This window comes from Egretta garzetta, unplaced genomic scaffold, assembly GCF_000687185.1.
Source record: "Egretta garzetta isolate BGI_Z169 unplaced genomic scaffold, ASM68718v1 scaffold154, whole genome shotgun sequence".
NCBI lineage: Eukaryota > Metazoa > Chordata > Aves > Pelecaniformes > Ardeidae > Egretta > Egretta garzetta.
In genome coordinates this window covers 1,992,605-2,003,195 of record NW_009259600.1, presented here as the reverse complement: position 1 = coordinate 2,003,195, position 10,591 = coordinate 1,992,605, and positions in this window count along the sequence as shown.

The following is a 10,591-nucleotide window of genomic DNA, read 5'->3' as shown; positions in this document are numbered from 1 at the left end:
ACGGATGGAGCTCATGTGTTTGGACCAGGCATCTGCAACATGTACCAAGTGAAATACCTTTGATGGAAGTTTCTTTGTGCCTTCTATGCCAGACACGTACTCGTAGTCATGGTAGGATTCCTGAAGAATGCCTGTACTGCTCTTCAAGAATGAGATTGTAGATGGGGCGTGTTTCTAAATTGATTCTCATAAAAGCAACTGCTTACCAGAGATCCCAACACCAAATGGCAGGGGTTGACTTATGCCCTCACTGTAATTACTAGCTCAGTAGTCATAGTAGAGCAGGCTGGCTGCATCTGTACTGTATGCCTGGGTGTCTCCTCTGGGTCTCTTGCTGCACCACTGTGGCTGAAATAATTCAAAGGCATGCAATAGCCCTCATGAGCATTTTTATAGCATGGAACTGAGGCTATATACATCCTGGGATGTGGTTTATGAGATGTCTGAGGAGCAAAATTTGCTGCAATAATGTTGAAGGGTGGTAGAGAATGGAGGGAGTCCATTGCAGAGCGGACGCAGTGAACCTGGTGCAGTTTCAACCAACTGACTTTTGTGGTCATTCCCTGGAGTAAATTGTTCCCACCACTGTGCCTGTATTTCATCTGAGAGAGAACAATTTGGAATTGCCAAGAGTAGGGGTGTGATAAAACAATTAAGCAATACCAATACCTGGTTTTGTCTCGTAGCCCTATAACATTTAGCAGTGTAGATATACCAAAATAATCAGTTATACTCAGAGGATCTTTTTCAGGTGCACCTAGGAGCTCTCTTGCAGGTTTGCTATCTACATGAACTGCAGATCTGGTCTTTCAGGCAACCTTGGATTTGCTCTCAGAAGACTGTAAGTATTTTATTAGGCTTTATTAGGAAGTTGATACTGGTTTCATTTAAGTCTGTGACTGTACTGTCATTAGCAGTAGGAATCAAATTTTATCCTTAATGAAATCTTTTTGGTTTTTTGCAGTAGTAGTATCCTGTTCCCAACAAGCTGCTGTACCAGAAGTATTTTCTGCAGCTGAAGTGGCAGCCTAAAGACAGGTCATGCTGAAGATACGGGTATGTGATAACAGCTACCACTTGGTGGCATCCACTCCATGCTTTTATTTAGCTGAAAACTCTACAGCCAGCAAGCTGAGAAAGCCTTCTGAGTTCCTGGCTTGACATTCTTTAAGGGTATTTAAAATAGTTAACCTTACGCTAGTCTTGATTGGTATGGTCAGGGCTTGATATGCACATGACCCATCTTCTACTTGTATTTTAGTGTGGGAGTATACACATTCGCTGACCTTGCATTGACTCACATAATAAAAGTGATTAAACTCTATCTTTGTCCTGTTCTTTGGAAGACTGTACAACTATTTTTTGTTCACAGAAAACCTGTTTAAACACTCGGGCCCTTGGTCTTGACCTTGCTGTGTACCTCGGTTTAAAACAAGCTTTGATTTTGGATAAGTCAATTAGAAGCAAAAATAGCATAGATTTGGTTAGGAGGAGAGTGTACTTGAAATGAGTTCTTGAATCTTTGATTTGCACTTTTCAAAGGAAAAATATTCAGACTCATTCTGGAAAGTGTGTAACATTAGCATTACTAATAAATTAAGGTTTATTAGGAGATGTGAATAGCTACAGATTCACTTTGCCTAACTTTTGACATTTAAATGAGACATCAGAAATATATTTAACCAACCAAAATATTAATTTGGAGCTGTCCATCTGTCTCTAAAATGATATATGGCACAACAATCTCATTCAGATTGATTCTCATGAGACTTAAAGTTGCAAGCCCATCTTCCTTGTATTTGTTGCCAAAGTACTGTGAAAAGTAGCAAGACAAGGTATTTTAAAACGGCTAATAAATAAGAATAGACCAGATTTTTGGTAGCTTAATGCAGATATCCTTAAGTGGGCATTTTTTCTGGTGCTATTGGTCTGATGTAAGGAGAATCAAGAACTTTTCAGCTGTTGTTTCACTTGGTCTGCAAGTCCTTGGTCACTTCGGGGAACATAATGTAATATAGTAACAAGCATGGTGTGAGATCTAAATAAATGGCATTTGACAGTTTGTGGAATGGTACAAGAACAATATTTCTACTTTTGAATATTTCAACCATAAAATCCACTTGTGATGGTGGTGAAATTAAAAAAATATCTCAGAGAACTGTATACTCATCATCTAATTGCATTATGTGATGATAATTGAATGGTAGATGACATTTGAATCTTATTCATTGCTTCCCAACCTAGATTCTTTGACTTCTCTTGGCGCTGAGGTTAGAAGGTTTGAGGGTTGTCTTTTTTTTTAAATTTAAAAGAAATATCATTAGCCATTCCTAGGTCATTGGAGAGTTGGTGGAAACCAGACACTTCCCAGCACTTCTTAGCCTGTTTTTTCCTACTGATAAAACCAAAATAAAATTGAACAAAAATTTCTAAAAACTTGATAGGCAAATAGTCCTTATTAATAAATATGATTGCTACTACTTTTGGAGGCAATACAAATTTTAACTATTAAAACACATAATTGAATCTTACTGGTTTATTTTGTGACTTTTTTTCAGCATAACCTGATGAATCTCCTGTCTTCTCTGTGGCCTGTATCAGAGTGGTGAGGGTTGAGCTTTAAAAAATACAGTCGTGATTTTCTAATTTTCAGTTTTATTTAATGAGGTAAAGAAATAACCTGAGTTAATTTCTTCTTGGAAGTTAATTCTGTTTAATAATCCCAGGAGCAATGCATGACACCATTCCACCTTTCATGTTATGAAATGCCTGTGAATTCAGAGAACACTTCAAAATTCTAAATACGTCATAGTTCATCACATCTCTCTAGTCCTTTGACATTGTTCTGCATTGTTATTATATACATTCAAAAAATGACAATTAGGAACAGGCCTGGATTGAATAAAACCAAAGTATATGCCTCAGTCTGCTTCTAGAGGGCAGCAAATGACTGTGTTTTAGCCACAAGAGAAAATAAAAAATCTCATACAGTTCTGCCAGCAAACCAAAGGCACAATCCAGCATCTTGTAGTTAAGGGCAAAGTTCCCATTTTCTTTGATGGGAACAGGATCAGGCCCCTGTTGCTTTCCTTGCTGTCTTCCCACCCCCACTTTGTAAGTGGATAAGTAGTGTGCGAAAATACATAGGAGTCCTGTTATCAGTCACCATTGTTTTAAACCAAGTGAACTATGGATGCAAACATTATGGTTTTTATTAACATTCTGAGGCTACGATTTGTCTGATATAAAAAAGTATATGACATAATTGTAGTAGTATTTATCTAAATATTAGTTCATTAGGGGTTTTTATCTGTTTTGTTCTGTGGTAGTTAAAAGAATGTGAATGATTTTTTTCTCTGCATACACATAATAAAGAATAGTGGGGGGTGCCCTGCCTTTTGGAAAAAGACCTACTGTTAAATTCACAAGTGTTGCTTAATGCAATCAAAAGAGAGAAAGATGGTAAGTATAAGTTTTATTTTAAATATAATTAACTCTTATTTATGCATATGTTTTTCTATAGCCCTACTTACCATAGCACTGGTATATTTGCATTTAAGTTTATACCAGTAGTGTAATATAACTGGTGATGAAGTGCTTAAACATCTCATAATCATTATATTTTTCTTGGTCAGTGGTCTATCTCTATAGAAGTTGTTCTGACTTTGTAGCCCCCATGATACCTTCAGCTAGACTTCCTCTTCCTTTTTCTCTCAGCAAAAATAGGCAATTTCTTCTCAAAATTACATTAGTCAAATTTGTGCAGAGCTAGAGGAATGGGAACTGGTCAGATAGCAACTTCAGAGAGTCTTTATCTCTTTGGCCCTTTGCTTAGGAAGAGCTTAAGTTTTGTACTCCGCATACCTAGGGAACAATCTGGCTACAGATATAAGCTGATGAAATTGTAGAAGTTCTCTAACATATGATTTATTCCTCTTGGCTACTATGAATGTAGAAGACTGAAAGCAACCACAGTTTGGTACATGCTGATAATGCAAAATCTGCACTGTTGGCTGGGAACATGGCTCATGTATCCTCTGACCTAGAAGGTATTTTTACCAAGTATCAGGGTATCAGAAATAACAGTCAGTGTAATCAGGCTCTGACTGTCATAATTTCAGTGCTATGCAGGCCAAGAAATAGAATTGTTCAAATACAGACCAAGGAACTCTCTTTTACCTGAGAAACATCCCAGAGCATCAGATGGGATACCTCTGGTTGAGGGAGAGCCATGGTGGATCATGTTCACAGCATCCTTGCTGATGGTGGCCTTTCCTGGAGGAGTCCATTCCTTTGATGGTGCTCTGAGTCCAGAGGTGCTGGGAGGAGGATTTGTGCTGTAAACCATGGCTCTTCTGGAGTCTCATGAAGCCTACAGCTATTTTCTTTGTCCCAGGGATAGCCCTTGCCTCTTTCACCAGTGAATGATTCCAGTGGCAACCCTGGTGCAAATCAGATCTCATTTCAATTGCATTTTTTAAAATTGTACTGGAAATAGCTTTTCCAGGTCTGCATTAGTTCTTACTCTGGTTCCAGTGCTGATCCTGGGTATCTGTGTCTGAAACCATTTACAGTTCTGATTCCATTTGCTAACAGAGACAAGTCTAAAGAGTGACTCTCACCATACTTTCAATTTTTCTTTTCAATGGTTATGAATAAAACATAACATAAGGGGGGAAAAAAAAAAAGCTTTTGTTGTCTACTTCTGAAGTGTACAAAGGGAACATAGAATATTCTGTGTGACTTAGTGCCTGAAAAAAATCACAGCAAGGCTTCTAGAAAAGTCAGGAGGTGATATACTTTAGCTAGATATGATATCTTTGAGATGTCTCAAACAGGGAAATATTGTAGAATTTTGCACCCATAAAAAGAGAGGTTTTGTTCTTCTCCAAGGTTTATGTTTAGTTTTTGGCAGTCTGTGTATCTAGAAATGATGATGTTTGCAGTGCCATAGTTGTTTCTTGGAATAATTATTCATTACTCATTTCAGAAATATTTGCACAGATACTGGCCCACAGCATGCTGTAGTTTAGGCTACTAAGTGTATTACTTCTTGGCTGCTGACGTCTTCAGCATATGGTGCTTTATTGTGTTGGCCACAGAAATGTTCTATAGTCTTGCAGTAGCATTGAGTGTGTGTGGTTCTACTCTGAAATGTGATGATTTTAAGATTTTAGTAACTAATTCAACAAATAAGTTCCTTGTGATAGTCGAATCATAACTGACTACTAACAAAAATATGTTTCTCTGTCTTTCTCTTAGCAGGGCAGGACCAGCAGATTGAGTGCCCATGCTGATACTTTTCTCTTCAACCTCCATGCAGGAAATGCGTTTGGTGTATTCATGGTGAATATACTGCCCTATGGCACCTTTTCCCTTATTAATTCTTAGGATGTTTGCCTCTACTCAGCTGAGTTTTTTATGCAGTTATTATTTGTTAAACTATCAGTGAAGTTTTGAATAGATCTCAGTAAACAAACTAATTTTTTTATTAACATTTTAGCAATGACATCAACATGAATCAATAAGGATAATTTAAAAATCTGGGAATTGCTATCACTTTTTTCTTTCTCATGCTACAGAGAGGTGTCTATGCTGAGGTAGGTTTTGTTTTGTTTTGTTTTGTTTTTTCTTTCATTCAGTTTACAGGATTTTATTGTCAGCCCTTTTTAACTAGCCATGCTTTCATTTTCATCTAGAAGACAAGTGAGTAAGCCAGCTTGATAGGCACAAGCTCAAACGCAAAGCAATCAGGAAGTTAAGGACTGAGATAACCAAGGAAAATTTGAGACTGAATGCAGAAGTGTCAATACCTTCCCATTTATTAGCTGTATCGGGGCATAACTATGCTGTGGGCACAAGAGACAGGTTTGCCGTGTGCTGCCTTTGGAGCTGGAAGTGCAGCGAGGCGTGCAGAGGACGGCGCTGGCTCTGAGGGCAGGCCCAGTGAGTTGCGTGCTGGCTGTGGCAGCTGAGGGAGGTGAGCCAGTGTCTCTGCAGAGCAGTGTGTTGTGCATGGGGCAGATCACCTGGAGGTCTCTGCAACAGGATCCTTTCTTTGGACAGGAGATAACTTCGTTTTCTTACAGAGAAATGGTGGTGATCCGTTCCCAGTTTATTGCACAAAACTGAAAACAAGCAGGAAGTCGGTCCTTCTTACTTTAATAAAACTGGCCATCTTTACAAGCCAATAAAAAACCCCAAACCCTCCTCAGGCTGACAGGAGTAAAATTAGTGAAATTAGCCTTTGTTGCTGCTTTGAATGTCTGAAAAAGTCCATCCAATACCTGACTCAGAGCCCCTGTGGAAGCAGTCTCGCTGTACTGTAACATGAACTGCGATAAACTCATCCCAGTTTGTCCATGTTGTACAAACTATCCATGTGTAAATGCTGGAGTTTCATGCACGCACACACACATAAAAAACTTCAAAAAAACCCCTTCCAGTTCAAGCAGAAACTTATTAAAAATAGAGATTTTTGCTTAATTACATTGACAATAACTTTGTTTTATACAGCCCATAAGTTTTCATTTCAGTTCTCCTGGAGGCACTGCTATCAGATGAAGAAATGCTACACTATCTTTTTTTACAAGTTCCTTACTTTAACAGACTCTGATTTGTTACATGAGTAAGGTAAAAGTTGACTTAGTCAAACAAACCTTTAAGAAGCAGGACAAAGCAGTGGAACTGTTGCTTAAACTTTGTTTTCAGTGATCAAGGCAGCCCAAAGCAACCAAATCTTTTGACAAAAATGAAATTCAAAGCTGAGAGAAAATGCCATACCCTAAAAATAATGTAATAAAAGATTTTTTTGGTGTCTCTAGCTAAGGTTGCCGTAAAGTTAACACATAAAAAGATAAACAGTTGCTCATTTTTGCCCTTTAAAAGATTGCATTAACCCTGGGCTCTGCTTTTCTTAACAGGTACAGACGCTTAAGAAAAATACCCCTGGAATGATGTGCTAATGTCTGTGTGAACCAGGACAAGATATGTTTACTCCAGATGTTCAGTTAGTGCTTGCCATAAGGCTTGGAAATGTGGTGCCAAGGTTTGTTTTGGCTGGGCCTGGCCATCTCGAGGTGGAGCTCTTCCCGGAGAGTTGGTCATCCCGGATTCACAGCCGCCAGCCAGGGAGCACCTGGTCGTGTCACCTTCTTGCTGTGATACCGAACGCTCAGCCCTTATACTCTCTAGGGGGAAAGGAGAACTGAGCTGCTCGGTTCAGTGAAGACAGCAGTAGAGCGCGTCACTTCAGGCTTGCTGTAGAAGTTTCTCGGTTAATCATAGTGGGCTGCCACTTGCGAGGCAAAATGAGATCTTAAAACTTTGAGCATGGCTTCAAATAACATGCACAGAACTTTTCCTTGTTAAGGGCTATAAAAATAAAATCACAAGGTTATTGCTTAAGAGTCAACAAAAAATGCACAATAGTATTTATAGTCACCTGCAGAGCTTGTGTGATAATGTTGACAAATTAGTGTTGTTTTCTAAGTTTATCTTAGCTAAAATGATAAATCTTGGTACAGACGATAAAACAAGATATTAGAAACTTGTTTCAATTGAGAAAATGAAGGCTTTTGGAATGGTCATGTTTTTCACTTTGGACTCAAATCCTGGACATATCAAAATGCTTCCCATAATTGTTTTAAACTACATGGTTTAAAGCAGAATCATCCACCATATGCATGATTATTTTCAAGACATTAATAATACCCCATTAGTAGTGTCTCCAACTCTAAGAGATATACTCCAGCTTTGAACTTTGATAATGTATCATCATGATAGCGTATCATTTGTAAAAGATAATGCTGAAGTAAAGTGTATACAGATTAATGGAAAACCGTGTAGCTGTTTGTTTTCAACTAATTGTTTAGTTCATGTACTACATAATACATAAATACATGTGATAGCTACATTATTATTTATTCTTGAGCTTGTGTAATTTAAGTTTTTGTATACTGCACTACATCTGTCAAAGAGTTTAAGAGTTACAAGGGAGATTTAATTCTGTCAGCCTTGAAGATGAGGAAATAATGAAGCATGTCCCCACAAGGTGGTTACTTCTATATCGTGCAGTTGAAAGAAACTTAAAATGTTTTGTAGCTCATATAAATTACTGTTAGGTATGGACTGCACAACTGCAATTTTATATTCTTCCAGGAAAATGAAAATAAGGAAAATGCAGTGATATTTCCAGTGGCAGTTTCCTACTTATATTTCTTTCAAAATGTGCTAAAAGATTTTTATGGATGCACTTTTAAAATTAAAACAGTTTGGGTTTGTGTGTGCTGAAGCTTAAGACATAATTAGTTAATTGAACGGTGAATTACAACAAAAAGCTTGTGACAATTTTTGGCCATAGGCATCCCTCCATAAAGCACACTTCATGGAAAAAGAGAAAAAAATGGGAAGTGATGGTGAAAAAAGAATGCTGATATTTTAGTAAATTATAAGCACGATTGGAAAAATAGTGGGTTCCGAGAGATTCAGTTGAGTGTGTGTGCTTGTTTTGGCAGTCAGAAAGTCCTTTCTTATCTCTAGTATGGCAACAGGAGGATACATTCCTAATGCAAACATACTTGGACAGTTTACAGAAATCTGCTAAAGACTGATTCTGCTAAAGCTGAGCTTCAATTAAGTTAATTTTGGTTGTATACATAAAAATTGATTAGAAAACCAAAAGAGAGTGAAATACATTACAACCGTTGAGTATCATTTAAATAATGAATTGACGCTTGTGGCAATTTAGCCTTATATTTGGTAGTAACAGGAATGCATACTTAACAGGAAAGTGCACAATATACTAAAAATAAATCATACTTTTCTAAAATGTTCTTTAGAATGAAGCGTTGTTCCTTAATTTTTTAGAGGAGATACTAGTGTTTCTTTTTTTGACCATCTCAGCTCACAAGTTCTTGATTTTCCTTTCAAGAACTTTTACTGGGGTAGGGCCAAATAAAAATAGAGAGAATGCTTCCCAGAGTAATTAAATGTTAATAAATGACACTGGATGCACTGGGTCTTCGCTTTTGCTAGAGAAAATGTAAATGAAACTAAGACAGCGTTTTTTCTTCTATCAGCCATGTGCTCTCTGAGTAGGAGCTTGAAGTCCCATTGCTATTTTCACTCAGTTTTTGAGTTACACTAATTGCCTGTTTCATCAATATGCTTAGTTTGTTGGGGGTGTTGTATTTTATTTTCAAATTACAGCTATGTGACCACTTGCTGATAATTGTCTTTGTGGATGGAAAGCAACTTCCATAACCACAGGGAACGTGTAATGAGATGCTGCTGAGTTTGGCTGTAAAGGAGCAAGGGGCTTGGGTGGGGAAGAGAGGTTAAAATGTCTTGGTTGCATGTAGAGGTCTGGAGACGTCAGAGGGCTCCAGGAGGTAGCTTGCTCTTCGGTGAGCCATGTTCTGTGCAAGGCTGGGGAACTTCTGATGGAATTCTACCAGTTGCCCTTCTGCCGATGAGTCACCTGATGTTCCTTTTTTTCTTCTGCTCTGGACCCAAACAGTCATCAGATTTCTGGGAAGGATTGTTGAGAAACCTCCCATGGGCTTTGCCTTTGGAGGCTGATAGCACAAGGCTGCAGCCACAGCTGGCCAGGGAATGCAGGGGAGAGCTGCCTCCAGCAGCTTGTGGAGGCTCCTCTTGGTTCCCTTGAGGTCCCTAGCTAGGCCTGGGAGTTTTACACCTGCTGAGTGTTGGCTTTGTGCGTACATGCCTTTTCAGAAGAAAGGCATGCCTGTGAATATTTACCTTACTAGTTACGTTGTCCGGGCTGGCAAGGCAGCTCTTGAAGGCAAGACCTAGCAGGCATCCAGCCAGCTTTGCATCAGCTGAGTGCAGAACAGGGAAGGCATGCTGGGTAGCAAAAGAAGGCTGATGGTTGAAATTAGCCAGGGAAATGCATCCATCTCCTCAGAATTCTTTTGAAGGCAACAGGGCAAAGGATAACCTTCAAATTGAAAGTTGAGATTTTGCTTTTCATTGAGTTTCTGGTGTGTCACTAGCATTGGTCATGGTTTTGCAGCAGTGGGAAGGTATGGCTAGAGACCCCACATCTGAACCTGGCTCCCTGAGCGATCAGTGATCTGGCTGGGTCAGCCAGATCCTGCGAGATGCAGTCTCTGTAGTAGACTTCGAAGTTTGCAGGAATCTCCATGGCTTTTATGAGAAGCAGGTAGAGCAGCAAGCCTGGTTGCTACTAGTGGCAGAATCAGGCCTTTATGTGGTTAATAATGCTATGCGCAGCTTTAGTAATCAGTTGAGAGACATTTTGGCTTCTTTTGAAAAATCAAAGTGATCATTAACTTACACTGAGCTGACACCAGAAATGAATCGGAAGGGATCTTGATCTGAAAGCTTCCCTGTAGGCCATGTACGTGTATCCTCAAGCTTTCCTTTTCTTTCCCTGGGAGGGCTTGCCCTCATCCAGTTCATAACACTTTGACTTTCTGCCTGACGTTTGTAACTTTTGAAAAGTTGCCAAGAGGCAGAATTATCTGATTCACAGGAACCTCTCCACATTCTCAGAAAAAAAAAAAAAAAAAAAAAAAAAAAAAAAAAAAAATTTTTTTTTTAA